We start from the raw sequence: 16122 nt of genomic DNA on the forward strand, positions 1-16122 counted from the left end.
CCCTCTCATTTCTTTTTTGATAGGTAAACCAGAGACCTACAAATTCTTGAGAGGATTTTACAAAGTGATTTGAGCACTGCATCCTCTGCTAGCCTCACCTGGTGTTGACCAGCTTCAGGACACCAGTTACTGAAGGAACAAAACTGTTGAAACACCCTCACTATTAATTGCTTCATGTGACAGCCTTGTCTGGATTTTAAGGGGCTCTCCCTTAGAAAAAGTTACGTGATATGGCACACTAAAGTTGATTTTAGGAGTAGTGCTGTTGGTCAGGGAAATTAGTACATTTCCTTTTCATGAAGTTTCTTATGTCTTGTTTCCCCCCTCAGAAGCTTCACTTAGCTCTTTTTGTGGAATCAGATGTTAATGAAAAACGTTCATACTGCCACCTGTCAGCCCTGACTGCTAGTGGGTGTTAGGGTTGCCTTTTTGTAATTGCAAGAAAGCAGGAATCTGTGTAAGGACTTTGTGCACAGCAGGATGTTTATTGCTGAGGCTTTCCTTGTGAATCAGGCATTTAGGGATCTGCACCCTTTCACTTGGAGCGTTTCATCTCTCGTTGTTCCTCACACATTCCTGTAAGATGCTGTGAGAAATGTTGTGATCAAATGATAGAATCTAAATCAACAAGTGCAGGATTTAGGAGCTAGCTTGCGTGAGTCCAAGATGCATGCTCATTTTGAGTTTTATTAATGTTCTGTGCTCTTAATTAAGGGCGTGGAGCAAGCTAATGGATTTATATTTCGCCAAAGGAAATTGAAGGCTAAGAACAGGAAAAAGCACTGTGATGTGTCCATTGTATAATCTGGCAAAACAAAAGAAGAAACAACTGCTTGCATTGCTCTTGGGCAGGATTTTCAGAAGGCAAATTAGCCAGGAACATTTGCTTTGATTAATAATGTTTTAATAGGGCTATGATGTCATAAATAGAGTAATAGTTTGGTTTAAAAAGAATCAGTCATACATCAGTTACTTATTGCACAGAATTCTGTTTTGTGATCAGTGGAATAATATTGATCTTACAGACGGACGTATTGAGCACTGAAAGAAGGATGAATGATAAGAATAATTTCCTACAAATTGTCTTTACATAAGGAACTGCAGAATTGCTTGTGGGAAATGTTACTGGCTTTGGCATGTGGAAAACACTTTCTCTCTTTGGTCATTCATGTATTATTAAAAAATTAATAACCTATATGTATTAAGTATTTTTAAAATATGAGAAAATAAGGTTATTCATTATGTTGGATTTTGTACTTTTATTTAGGGTGTAAAATATGCTTTCTTTCTCTTTGTTGTTTTTTTTTTTATTTTAGTAAAATTCATTTTTAGTGTGTGAGTATAGGAGAGAAGCAAAGTAAAGGAGTAGTGTGCATGAAAAAAAAGGTATTTGCCTGTATATGTTTTAAGTCCTGGTGATATCAAAGTTTTAGAAAATATTTTCTCTGCAAAGCATACAGAAATAAAAATACACCCCCACTACCTATATTAGGCATTAAAAAAGATTCTGCTAACCACATTCAAGAGTATGCAGGTAGGACTAAGGAATGGAAGTGACTTTGTTTTCTTCTTAATTTTATCTGTGGTATAGATAAACCAGATCTGAACTTCATACATCTTGATTCTGAACCTTAGGGTCATTTTTAGGGTGTTTATCATGAGATCAAAGCTTACGAAATTCTAAGTGAAAATAAGATGCAAATTATAAACCTGGCTTGGGTGGAAAGCAGATCAGATTACCAGAGCTACAGTAAATCCCTCATCAATTCATTTCTTTAAATGAAGATAAGAAAGGTTAGAATGTTCATATAAAATACTTGACAGGTGATATGGTTATGTTTACATCTCTTTTTTTTTTTGTATTTGCAAATGGTTGATTTTTGTTGAATTTCTTAGAGCTCAATCCTTAGCTTCACTGTTAGTTCATAATTCATAAAGGCTTTCCATCTTTCTTCCAGTTTCTCTGCAGAACGGTATCTGTACTTTTCATCTCATGTTCTATTTCTTCACTATTTTTTATGTTCTTTACCCCTTCAAAATACCTTCAGCTGTGGGCAGAATAGCTTCAGAACTCTGGTTTTAAGCCTTGCATTTCCCTGACGTTTCTGGGGATGGAAAGCCGTGAAAAACTAAAAGTAAAATAATTCAGTGAAAGTATGAACAAGGTCTGAAGCAGCACATCACGTTTTGATCAGTACCTGTGAGCCCATGTCCACTTTTTCCCCAAAGTGCATCCTGCTTTCAGGAAGTAGTGGGAAAAAACTGCAGAAATCTGCTGAGTGTGCAGTGCGGAGATGTGAGTGAGGGGCATACCGGGTCTGTGGTTCCAGAATGGCCACATGAAATCCTGCTGGTTTGAGGTCTGACTTCAGTCCAGGAGTTCACCCTAGAAATTGGTAACAGAAGCAGCAGTAATTTAAACTGAGCTGCTTTTTAAAAATTGGTTACTTTCTCACAAATACGTTTAACTATTCAAGTTAATCAAGTACATCAAGTACAATGACAAAACCAAAAATAAGATGGCTTAAAATCAAGATATTACCTTATTAACTTATGTGAATTAATTTAAATTTTCAGATTATCTAAAACAAATTTATTCAGTTAACCGACAGGACTTTCAATACTGGAATATTTTAGAGCACTCAAATGTATAACATAGGGAAGGACAAACTACCTTTGTAGATACAGTCCTGTTGTATTAGTCCAAGAGCAAGTTCTGCACTGCCAGTGCTGTATCGTGTGTTCAAATCTCCACTGAAGACGAAATTGCTCCTTGTAAGTGTGGAACAATGTTTATGTTCTACCCTTGTACACCACTCACTAAATTCCTAGCGTGTAGCATTTTTGGTAGTGCTCGCTGAGCATAAGTTGTACAAGGCTTTCTGATGTTACCACTTGTTTTCTACCATCTTCATTTAATTACATATGTTTGGACCTGGAAAATTGTTGTTCTCATTTGATTCTGAAGTCAGTGTGTGAGAAGTCTCGCACATAAGTGATGATGCTTCAGCTGTTTCTAAAGAGAAGACCAATAAATACCTCTTGATGTTAAGGATTCAGAATAGTTGTTGTCTTACTGGTCAGAGCTGTACGATTCTCTCTGTATTTATGCTTTGTTTGTTTTCTGTGTCATGTGAATTTTTTATAGGAGGATCCCTTATGTAGTAAACAGATTTAAGAAAAACAAAAAGCCAGATCAGAGTAGGGATTTTTTTTGACAGCACTCCTCTAAAATATACAAGCAAACTGTGCCTGTGTATGAGTTCTTCTTTACCAGTGTTTTAAATACATTTGCTAGGTTTTGTGGTTTTTTTTTTAATGACTTAGAAATACTTTCTGTTAAGACAAAAACTAATTATAAAAAGCTATCAAATACCACTGGGTCTCAGTGCATTCTTAAGAGATGGCAAATACAAAGGCTCCTCACATCTCTTGTCTTTCCAAACATACCTTTCTGCTGAAGCTGGAATCTGACTGCAGGCAGAGGGTAGGAATTAAGTTCAAAAAATGACTTTTCTCTCAGGTAGCACTGTAATTTTGATTCTCTCTCTCTTGGATTAAGGAAACTATAGGCTTCAGTAATTACTTTTTAATACTGCATGCTTTATTAGCTCTTTACATCAATCTACTCCCTCAATCTTCTTTAAACTGAATCATGACCAGATGAGCCTTAACCTTTCCTCCTCCTTTTAACAGTAGTTATGACATATTCTGGTGTGACAAGGATCAAATCTATTACAGGAACACTGTTATATATGTCCTTTACCTCCATGTTGTCTTCTTGCAAGAAGCATAGTAAAAATTTTGGGACTACCTGGGAGAACAGAAAAGGCATCAAACAAAAGTATGATCAACTCTTGCAGGAACAGTGAGGAGCAGCCTTTCCAGCACTATCTGTGCCTTAAATAAATAAAGGTGATCCCAGTTCTTGGATAATTTGTCATCAAGTGAGAAGTGGGTGCATCAGAAGAAATGTTTGTCTCCTCTTTCAGTTAATACCACCAGGTTAAATTTTAGCTTAGAACAACTGATATTCATACTCACCATCTGTAGCATTTCAGTTTGAAACTCAATTTCATAGAGAGTTGAATTTGGCAGTTACAAAGTTAAAACAGCTTTGACTGATGAGAAAATCTTTTCTCTCAGGAACAGCTTGCTGAGTTTGATAGGCACCACCTGCTGCAGAAACAAATCCCTACAAAGTCCTGACGCCATCTTTTGAAACACCTTTCATGTAGTCATCAGATTTATCACAGTCCCTGTTGTTTATTATTGAAATGAATCTAGATTGCTTGTGAGTTGTTGTGACTTAGGAAACCATGGTCATGGAAAGAGGGCCTAGAAATTTCAGAAACTTTTGGGAATGAAAGCTTATTTAGTTATACAGATTCAGTCAGTAACGTTCTTGTTGACCATATGTATATACAGCCAATAATGTTACTTGAAATATGATCTTATTGGACTCTAAACCCACAAAAACAAATTCTGCTTCAGATCTAATTCAGTATGACAAGAATACATTTGCTACTGACGTGTTTATTCCCAGCTCAGACCCTGGATGGAGAATACAGCTAGCTGTATGAATTGAATCATTAAGTAATGCAAGCAGTGCCTTGGAAGAGGTAGAGGTAATACTTCATTAAAATACCACCAAAGAGTGACAGCAATTTAAAAAAAATTATTAACACTGTGGACTGATGGTTCTTAGAAATTTTGCCTGGGTAGTTGTGAATATTTCATGACTTAAATATTGCAGCTCAAACAAATTAAAATTTTCTTTCAGAGGTGCATTGGTGTCCTGTTTACACAGCTGTGGAAGGTGGTAAATTGGGTCACCACAGAGCACCTGTTACAAGGTTTCTGTATCATCCTGTTAGAGAAAGAGGTGCAACAAAGTGCAGAACCAGTCCCATTTCAAGCAATAAAAACAACTGATGTACTAAAAATTGCTTGGAAGGAAGAATCACAAATTTCTAGATAGGATATCCTCAAGTGAACCAATGGCATGTCAATCACAGACTGATCAGAGAATGCTCCTCGACATTTAAGCAGTTTAGAAATAAAATAATTAAACTACTAGCAAAGGTATGTAGTCTTCATTAAAGATGGTTATTCTTCCAGAGATGACAGACTGGAGTTTGACATAGCTGTAATTTGCTTCTGGGAACAGAAGTCACAGTAATACTTCAGAGCTCAGGAAGGTGAATAATAGTAAAATTAATGAATGAAGTAAGATATCTGGAAGAGAATGGAAGATAGTATATTCAGTAGAGGAAAGCCACATCGTTTACTGTACTGGCATCCCTTAAGCACACAGAGTAATGTGGAAAAGCAGTTCTGCACAAAAGCTATTAAGAAAAATAGTTTATGACCAACTATTAAAAGAAAGAGGTACATTTTCATTACAGGAGACCAAAGCTGATTAGTGAGTACCTCATGTGGTATACATATGGCAATGGAAAATCATTTAAGTCCCTTTAATTATGCTACTGTATAATGAGGAAATTTCAGAGGGACCTAACAGTGCTGTTGAGTAGCCTTTCTTTTATTAAATTCAGAACTATTATACACCTATTTGATGATGGAAATAAATACTACTTTTTTTTTTTTTTTTTTTTTTCCTAAATAATTTAGCTGAAAATAGTTTGGTGGATGTGGGTGGTGGTGGAACTTTAGTTTTTTGTGAAGTAAATGTGTGACAAGTTTCTGTTGGGTTGATTCAGACCATTTTTGCCCCACAGTTTTCATCTTGTATTCTTCAAATCAGTTTAATTAATTAGGCATTCAGGGTGACTCATTAATAAAGAAGAGGAAGAGCATCTTTTGAGATTAGCAAAAGATTACTGTTACTTCTGTGTTCTTACTGATTACCTTTGAGCTGTTTTTTTCCTGAGGGCTAAGGAGAATAAAAAGGCAAAATCCAGCACTGCAGCTGAGGTCAGATGTGTTTCCACAGCTTCTTGTAACATCTGAATCATTTCTTCCAGTTAGAGGTGGATTTATTGAGCTCATCTTCATTTCTTAAATTATGAACATAAAGAAATGGAGTTTCCCCTTGAATTCATACTGCACTGAGTGTACTAGTATATTTGTAGGGAGCTTCTATGATACACCAGATACAGTTCTTGTGACTTTTGTTTGTGACTTTCAACTGAGTCCTCAAGGTAGTCCCTTCAGACTTTTCCTACAACAAAAAGCCCTGTGAAACTTAGTGAATTATTAAACGTTTTGGAGCTGACAACATTTGCTGGACAAGTCAAGTTGCTGAGCATTCTTTCTACCCTAACACCAAATCTTGTAACATGAACATCCCATGTTTTACATGTTTCCATGTGAAGCAAATACAAGTGGGGAACATAGTGGAATTATTAAAATCCCTTCTTTCAAGTCTTTGAAAACAAGTTACTTCAGATCTGCAATGAGTTGTTGCTTATAAAACTGATCAACTGTTTTTTGCAATTCAAAATAGAAAAGCACATGAACTAACATTTGGTTGTGAAGGGGGAAGAATATAAATTCAGCCATTGTGTCTGACTTTAAATCACATTTTCATAGTGCCAGGTCACTACTGGTAGAGGAATAGTGAGCCCCATTGTTTTCAGCTTCAGAAAAAAAGTAAGTAGGTCACTCCAAAAGTAATACCTCCTATTTATTTCCATTTAAACTACAATGAGTACCATAACACCATTTGATAGAGCGAATTCTCAGCTACAAAACACTGTTTTTCACCACAGCTGCCACCATTAGCTATGCATTTTTGCCAGCAATGCTGTGCTCATCATAATCTGCATCAGTGCAGGTGACCACTGTTACCACTGCAGAAACGCACCACCCACCTCCCCCTGTGCTCACATCAGCTGTTCAGTCTCCAGAAACATTCAGCAAGTGTTGGTGAATGTCACTGGGTGCTGTTTTTTCCACATGGAGGAATTCAGTGACACACCTTTGTTTCATCTGCACTTCTGTGTCAGACTCCATCTGTCAGACTGCCCCTCTGCTGCCATCTGCCACACGGCAATGTAACAGAATATTGGTGGGAAGATTCAGCCTTTGCTGCCATCCCACCAACATCTGCCTCTGGTGTCACGGGCCAATAAAATAGGAGGCATTGCTTTCGGAGCAGCCCTCATTTAAATTTGTGTTCCTGTCTTGCTGTGTTATTTGCCAGTGGATAAATGACGAGTGACAGAATAGCTTTCAGTTTTGAATTATGAGAAGATCAATTCATGGAATGAGGACACTTTGATTTATAATTTTCCAGGCAGCTGTTGGACTGTAATTCTTTTTCAGCAGTTACCACTGGCATTGCATCCAGAAGATGAAGTCCTTTCCATTAATACATAGAAGGAAATATTTGCTAGTCACTTCCTGATGCCACCTGTGAGTAGTTCTTTTACAGGATTGGAGTTCTATGTCTGGAATAACAAAGGAACCACAGGGTATTCAAACTGTCTTGAATTGTTCAGCTGAGTTAGAAATAATATAATCTCAATGGAACATAATAACTGCCTGAGTTAATTTGCTCTTTGTTCTCAAGTTATATTATTTACCTTGTTCCTGTTTTCTGTTTGTTGTTACATGACACACCAACCTCCCACTGCTAGTATTAGAACCAACACAGTATCAGTATTAGAACCAAGGCTTGTAATTGGCCTGGAGAATGGAATTCTTGGTGATGTATGCAAAATACAACTTATTCTCTACTAACATCACTCACATGACCAGAGTTTAATTTACAGTGTGTACATTTAGTTATGTGAACTTTCGGTTTTTTTGAAGGCATATATTTGAGCTCTGAAGATGTTCAGACACACTAAACATCATGTTTGTGTGGGCTTACAGAACGATATAAAAACACAAACAGGAAAGACAGCAGTGCAGGCCCATATCAAGTTATTTTGTCTAATAGCAGTGAAGAACATTCCTACTCTCAGATTTGTCTGATAACCTAATTTTCAATCCATTTGTATTTCTGGTTTCCATGGTAGCCTGCAGCAGAAGATATTGTGCTTCAGCTGTGTGACGTTGAGAAAAAATCACTATTTAGCTTTCTAATATTTCACTGGTCAGTTCCTTGGGATTTATTTTGGTTTTTGGTTGCTGTTTTTTTCAGACATCATGTCTTTGTATTAAATAGTTTATTGATACAAATATTTCATATATATCATTTATATCTTCTTAGTCCCATGTGGAATTTTGTAAAGACTTCTCATAACTCTGTTTTACCCACTTTTTCCTTTGTATTCCTCTTTGTATAAAAAATGCATCAGTTGAGCTCAAAGAGTGAAACTACATTCATGTAATCTTTATGAGCAAATCTTAGGTCCTGTAGGTCTTACTAACTCAGCTGTCACAGCCAGCTTTTGCCCAAGGTTTCTGGGATATCTGCGTGCAAATAAAGCTTTGGTGTAACCATTCTGCTGCTCAGGAGCAGTGCCCAGGTTCAGCAGTTCACGAGGCGTTTCCAGACTACTTTTGTATCTGTTGGCCGTAAACTTTGCAGTCTTGAGAAGAAATAGCTGCCTATTAAAATTGGCAGTTGCTTTAGCCTGGAGTATTACTTTATTGCTCTGATTATCTGATACTTCAGCCACTATCACTCTGTGGTGTTATTTGCATATTACATATATAACACCACAGCTGTTTATTTTACCTCCTTAATTGAGATATAAGATTAAATTTGATTTAGTTTTGACGTAATGCTTTTCTGCTTGAGTGGTAGCTCTGTAAACTTAACTAATTGATTGCAGGGGTGTTTAATAATGCATTCCAGGGAGGAAAGATAAAAATACAGTAGGAAATTGCACATTCAAAGTTCGTTAATTGATCTCAGCTATGTACTAGAGATGTACTTAATTTAGTATAGTGCAATCTAAACTAATGCATATTAGTATTGGTATTCTAATAGTAAGGCATGTTTGTTTTCATTCACAATATTAACAGGAGTTGAGCTCGCTCACTTTGGCTTTGCTCCAACCAAGGAAGGTTATAAAATAGAGACACTCCAGGGATCAGGTCCAGTATCAAAGACATGAGACAAGTTACAGATAAACTGCAGGGCTTCTGTCTAGGTTTAACTTGCGCAGATGATTGCGCAGATGGATATTCCATAGCTTTCTTCCAGGGAAATAAAGAATTAATCTTACTAAGTGGCTTTTGTTTCCCAGTGCTCTGAAGGGAGACTGAGCAACAAGCTGCTTTTGGGAAACACAAGTGTCTGCCCTCCTCACTCCCTGGTAGTGTTCTTCCCTGCTTGCATGTGCCAAGCAAAGCTTGCAGTTATGTGTAGAAACAGCGAGAGATATTGCAGTGTTTTGTAAGATGCATTTAACCCTTAGGTATTTTGAGACTTTGATCTCATGGAAACAGCATAACATGGCAGGCATTTTGAAAATGGGAAATACTTTATGCGTTTCTTTTTGTTCTTATCAGCCTGCAATGATAGCAAAAAAGAAGTAATTAAAATGCTAGGGGGAAAAAATGTAATTAACTGCATGAGATCTCATTAATAGGGAAAACTCAAGGAGCAGAAGAAACTGAAACATCTGACTTGTACTTCTATGTAACAGAGGGATGAAGAGATAAACTGTGGCAAGTATAAAGCTAAAGAAAGAATGGACTCCAAAAATTAGAAGAAAAGAATGGGTTCTGTGAGGGCAGATTTTCACAGGTGAGCTTAGGAAGCTGAAGAGGCAGATGGCCATACATCCCAGTGGTTTAGCTCTGCTTCGTTGGCCAAAATGTGTATTTGTTTCATCTGGTGTGTACGTTGTGGGGCTGCTCTAGGCTGCTGTGCAATGGTGCAGCCATAATATACTGCTGAACAGGGCTGTCTATTAAAAATGTAACTCAATTTTTGAGCATTCATCAAGATGACGACCCATAATATAATACCCTTTGGTATTTCTATCGTGGATATTAAGAAAAATTTCATGTAGGAAGGACAGCAAAGCGATTACTAGGCAAGAGTCTGTGTAGACAGGTAGTTACAGCTGAGAGTGTAGTTATGCCAAAAAAAATTGGTACAGTACAGAAAATTAAGCATTACTAAACATCTTAAAAATTGTAGTGGAGAAATCCTTACTACATGAAGACTTCCAGACATTTTAAACTGAGAGTAGGGGAGAGAGAGCACTGAGAAGTGGAACCAGAAGAGTGACTGCTTTATTCAGCGGCTGTGTGCATGGCATCTTGCATTTGGAAATCTGCAGGGAGTTATAATACAGCATAATAATACTTGATGTGTTTTAAGTGCAATTTTTAGTTCATGCCAAACACAGTTTCAACTAACTGTATTACTTTTTTCAAGGTATAGTGTCCAAAGCAATCTGAGAGGAAATTGTAAATAAGATTTTAAAGCATTTTCCAGATTAAGCCGTGCTTCCAATGTTCCTCTCTGTTTTTCTGCTTTTTCCTTAATGGTATTTGATTAATTTTTTTGTTAATTAGTGTTCTTTTATTTCTCCACTCAAGCTCTTCATTCCCACTTGTATTTCACCCTCTATTTGTTGCTATTGGTCTTCCAGCAGTCTTTCTAAGTTTGCATAGGTATATCTTTGTCTTCGTTTACTCTCAAACACATAGGGAATCCTAGACATCCGCTGTTGAGAAACAAGGGATTTATTGACTTTTCTCAGCTTTTTGCTGCTCTTTCTACATTCCCACTTACATTGTTTGTCAACACTGTTATGATCTCTGTGTGTTCTCTCATCTTTCCTTGGTTTGCATCTCCAGTTGCTATTCCATGCAGCTTCAGATGACCTCAGAGCTGCCATAGAAAGGCTCTTTCTCCAGCCTTCTCATGAAAGCTGCCAGCACTTTTTCTTTTCTTAGTTGTGAGGTGACAGTTCCCACTTGCATTATATTTATTACAAGCATATCCAGACTTTCACTGATTTAGGCTCTAGTATAGGCTCTATTTCCTCTACCAAAGCATTCTGAGCAGTTAAGTTTTCTCTAAGTTTACTGATAGTTCCTCTTATTTTTTGATAATAGCCAAATCCAGATAAAAAATAAAAAAAAATCTTGTGGACTTCTTTGCATAGGCTTTCAGCTAATTTTTCTTAACCTCCTTGTAAATAAATATACCACCTGTTGTGTAACTGGCTAGCCTATGCACGGCATCATGGATAAAAATGTTTTTGGGACAGCAGGTACAGTAGTTGTGCCATTCCCTATGGGGAGGACTTTTTTTCAGATAAATATTAATGTTCAAAGCACAGCTGTTACTGACTTCTTAGTCCTGATTTTCAGTTTGCTTTGTGGCTGGGCTCAGAGTGCCTCAGACAGTTCTTGAAGTTCATGAAATGGAAACTTGAAGTTCTTAGTTCTGAATAATAGATACATATTTGCAGTAAGAGAAAAGCAGGATTCTAGCCAAGGCTAACAGAGTGGAATCCTCTCCAGTAAAGAAGGGCTAATGCAAGCTCTTCCATTTCTTCTTAATTTTTTTCTTGCATACCCAAAAGAAGGTGGTAGAGACAGTGTACTTGCAGATACCATTGTTTGTGTGCTGTATTTTTTCGAATTGATCCATGATAACCCAATGTAGATGTTTGAAAACTGAAGAATGTGCAGTTATAGGCCTTCTTTGACATGGTTTGGATTGTCCAGACTCATGTAGGAACTCTGAAGTGATACAAAACAGCAGTCTGCAGCATCATCAATTCCTCATGTACAACCTCCCTCTTTCTTCCATCATTTACCTGCCAAGTTCATTGGCTGTAGCAAGAGCTGCACACATCCAAAAATGCAATAATTTCACCAGCACAACCCCTGTTCATTTCCAGGCCTATTCTCTGTTCTGATGAAGTTCAACAGAATTGTAGACAGCCATGTAAGTTGATTGACAGATCACAGTGTGCACAGAAGAAACTAAATGAGGATTGCAGAGAGCATCTAAAGCTTAGCACATGCTTTTGCCAAGGGCACATATTATGTTTTTTTTTGCAGGCAGTTTCTCAAATTTGTTTATTACCTTAAACAAAGAAAAGCCCCATACGTGTGCTCAGATATTCAAAAAGTATTGGAGTGAATAAACAGATAAGAGAAAATAGAGTTTTATCTTAGCAAGGTAGGAAAAAAGAGCTATATGAAAAAGGAGAATTTCTCTCAACTTGTGTACTTGTAAATGGGGAATGATGAAGATAAAGGTGTTGCTGTCAGCCAGCTCTGGTAACCTTTTGCATTGGCTTTTCATAGATGGTGGCTGTTAAATGCTTTTCATCTCTACTTGAAACAGATAATTTCCTGAGAAGCAGAATTAATGAGGAACAATACCTCGTGTATCTGCACTGCTCATCTTTACTGAGTGGTATGAAAGCTACTGAGCATACTGGTCAACTGGCAAATACTCTTCATAAGAGATGATGCACTGAATGCTATATAATTCTCTACAAAAGAGTTTTAGTAGAAGCTTAGAAATTTTTGGAAGCTAAATCAGCTATATAGACAAACACTGCTGTGGAAGATGTTGCTGTGCTCCAGTTGAAGCTTTTCCTGAGAAGGAGTGGCATTCACAATGTGAACATCCCTGTCTGGCTCTGGCCTCAGGGTTTTTTGGTGTCTGAGCAGACTGAGGTAATGATTTAGATTGTTTTTGGCTTCTGCTCAACTACCTGCTTTGGTAAAATTCACTGGAAAATTTTAGATTTGTCAGATTTGGTTGAAAGAATCAGCTCGGATGTTATTAAGCAGAATAATTAAAGATAGAAATGCATAAAACTTCATTTCCTCTTTTCAGATTAATAAAAAAGCAGATAATTTTTTTTTCAGGAAGCTGATGGCTTTCATGTAATTAAGCAGAAACAAATCTTTTAGACTTCAGTTGTTTCAGACACATTTCTGTGTCTCCAGTCTTGTTGTGAAGCACAACAGCATTTATCAAATGGACTGCTCGAGTCTGTTAGCTTTCTGCTGGTTATGTAGCATTCATTTTGCTGTTATGTGGGAAGATACCAGTCAGTGTTTGACTGCCTGGTGATGAATAGGGAATTCTGAAAAATGAATATTTGTATTTTATCTATTATTACTTACATTATCTATATTTTTTGCCTTCAGAAAGTTCAGTGTTCTTAAAACCACTCCAGAGTTTATTGTAATTAGTACAAAAAATTGTAGGTGGCACAAAGAGGGTCTGTTGGTTCACTGTAAGTACAAATACTGGTACAAAACAGTTTGTTTTAGCTGAAATTGGTTTATCAGACAGATTCAGTGTTTTCAAGACCTTTGCTATTTTTACCCCATGCTTCAGCTGTGCATTATAATGAGAGACACCTGTTACCAAACTTCAGTTTGCACAGCAGGAACTTGTAACACCTTGATAGCCAGCCCAGCAGCATGGGACTCCTGCAGTAATTGTGGGTTTGGTTATGCCTGTAACCTTTTAGCAACTGAAGTAATATTTTTCTCAGCCCTCAGCTACAAAAATGTTTATGGTGTTAAGCTCTATAAATATGCTTGCGTTTGGATTGTCTGAGTCTTGTGTCCTTGGGCACTGCTGGGAAGTGTCTGGCTGCTTTGTCTTTACACCTTCAAACAGGTCTGTGTATTTGCTGATAAGATCCCCATTGGGGGAGGGGGGAAAGCCTCTCTTTTTACTGAGGGAAGCTTGAGGGCTTGAATGTTAGCAGTGCAACTGATGGGTGACATCTTTCCTAAATGTGGAAATAGCCTGATAAAAGTACTCTCAAAGAGTAGTTATTCCTGAACTTTCAGTCCTTCCTCCAGGCTACTAGTGTTTCTGTTGCTGGATTTGAGTAACTTCTGACAGCATGAAGCTGTCATATGAAGCGATAAACTGTTACTCCTGGAGTCTGTTGTTGTTTCCAGTGATTTGGAAATATAACCTCTTTGCTCAGTACTGACTTGAGAGGTGAAATTAAGAATCAGAAATTAAAAATGAGTTTATATGTATATATTAAAAATAAAGGAGCCTATCATAAAATTACATTGCATCTGCATCTTGAGTGTTGAATGCATTTCAGAGCATCTCACTTCCAAAAGAACATAGAGAAAGACCCGAGCACCAGGGAAAAGAATGACAAATAGAGGAATAATTATTTACTATTTCTTGCAGAAAAGATCCCATGCTTATTCTGCAAAACGATCAGGCAGCATTTCTAGAAATAGAATGAGTTACTTGCTTAGAGAACGTAGAGCTACACTGCAGTTCTGTGGTATGAAAAGGCTGAAACAGTTCAGAGTGATAGATCCACTAGCAGCAGTAAGTACGACATCCACAGTGTGGCTTAGCAACCTGCAGTTGAGTAAACCTCAACTGCTGCCCAGTGCAAGATGGATTTAGACATGTGCATGTTCTTGCACACCTCCTAACACCTAGTGCTGACTGTTGAGTGTGGAAGTCCTTACATTATTTTCTGTTTCCTGAGGTCGATGTGAAATGTTTCTCTTAGCAAGTTTCCTTGTAGCACAAACATGGGAAAATGCAAGAATGAATAGTGCCTGCAAAAAAAAAAAAAAAAAAAAAGGAAAAGAAAAAGAAAAAAATCAGTTGTAGAATCAGCAGTAAGCAGGTGGAAAGCTTGAAAGTTTCAGGAGTTTAAATCCAGGAATGAACTGGAGCTGGTGCTTTCCCCTGTCTTTGATCACAGGCTGTTCAATCACAGTGAGGTGAGCAGTGCAGAGCAGGACACAGCTGCTGGAGGCCTGTAGCTGAGGATGCTTCCACCAAGCATTAAGGCATTATTAGGAACAAAGCACTGCCTTTGGGGTAGCAAAGGCTCCAGAGCTTTTGCTCATGTTTGTGGCATTTACGGTTGTTCAGGTCTGCTGTGATCTGACAAAAAGGTGGATGCCTTCTGAGAATTATTACTTTGAGCCATCAAAGCATGAAAGGGTTCATTTTGTTAAGTCATTCAGTACAAATACTACATTGCAAGTTGTGTAGCTTTAGTTATTAATTATGTGGCTTCTGTTATTCAAAGTCAGAGACATGAACATCAAGATGAAAAGCAGCTCGCTGTTTCCGAAGGCAAATACTGTAAAACTGTGCCAGAACAGCATTATCTGACTGAAAGCCACTGGAGAGGTTTCCTGTATAGAAAATGTTAAGACTTGAATACATGAAGTGTGCTATTTCTGGATGCATTAAATTATGCAGGTCTGCCCCTTTTTCTAGTAGTAGCTTGTGGAATTACTATGCTTTTTTTTTTTTCTTTTTTTTTTTTTTCTGAAATGCGTTATTTGCCATTTAAGTTTTTCATAGTTTTGTTACTATGAAATTATTTTGCAGCCTTGGCTGTCAGCCTTAATTTCAGCTGTCCTAAATAATTTTGTTATTGGCGAACTTTGCCTGCTTCATCCTTCCTTTCAGAGCATTTATATCTGCTGGTTAGCATATTTCTATCAAAATCCTTGTTTAGAAAGATATATTGCATTCTGAAAACTGGCCATTTCTCTTATCTTTCTTTTTTAAAAAATCTTTTAAACTAAAAGAACACCTTTATTATTGCATGACAACCGATTGAAAAACTAAAATAAGGAAGTTCATTGTAAGGTTTTGAAAATGGATGTGCTTTGCAGAAATGCATGACTTTGACTTAACGATGCTGAGGAAGCTCCAAACCATTTGTGAAAAAAATAACTTCAAGCCTTGAATAGGCCCAGCTATTCTGTAGCACATGACCTTCTAGGCTGGCACAGCAGTGTAGTGGTTGGTGGTTCTTTGGGTCAGGGCTGGTTCTGTATTTTTTCTCTTTCATTCTTCAGACGCTTAGATTGCTTTAAGCAAGTAGCAGATTCTCACACATAATGGATTGGGAATTCCATAGGATTTTGTTTATTTACAATAGACATTTAATTTGTGTCACTTTTTACAATGAGAATATGTAGTTATTTTTCAGTTTAGGGGAAATAACTGGATTGTCATTAATGCACATCATTGCCCACTTTGTAGCGTATTCAGAGAGTCTTTGGTGTGTATCTTACTGTATCTGTAATAAGAGAACTGTTACCTTCACTGATGTGTTCTGGGTCAATATAACTTATATAAAGGATTGAACAGCCAAATGGTATGAATCACTGGTTGTATACATGAATTTGTCAGCTTCTTAATCTTATTCAAAACTTTGAACTTTAAAGTGTAATGTAGAATTGTTCACA

At 37.2% G+C, this 16122-nt stretch overlaps 1 protein-coding gene across 4 annotated transcripts in view; it reads left to right on the forward strand.

The window, feature by feature from the left end:
* Positions 1-16122, forward strand: part of STAG1 (STAG1 cohesin complex component) — a 164764-nt gene that overhangs the window by 67546 nt on the left and 81096 nt on the right. The window contains exon 1 of one of the 4 annotated variants that reach the window (XM_031596587.2): positions 13102-13540. The exons of the other annotated variants lie outside the window; for them this stretch is intronic. The gene's annotated coding sequence lies outside the window, so the exon portion shown is untranslated. Of the gene's footprint in view, positions 1-13101; positions 13541-16122 lie in introns of those variants that run through there. 4 annotated transcript variants of the gene reach the window in all.

This window comes from Phasianus colchicus, chromosome 10, assembly GCF_987193195.1.
Source record: "Phasianus colchicus chromosome 10, bPhaCol1.hap1.1, whole genome shotgun sequence".
Classification (NCBI taxonomy): domain Eukaryota; kingdom Metazoa; phylum Chordata; class Aves; order Galliformes; family Phasianidae; genus Phasianus; species Phasianus colchicus.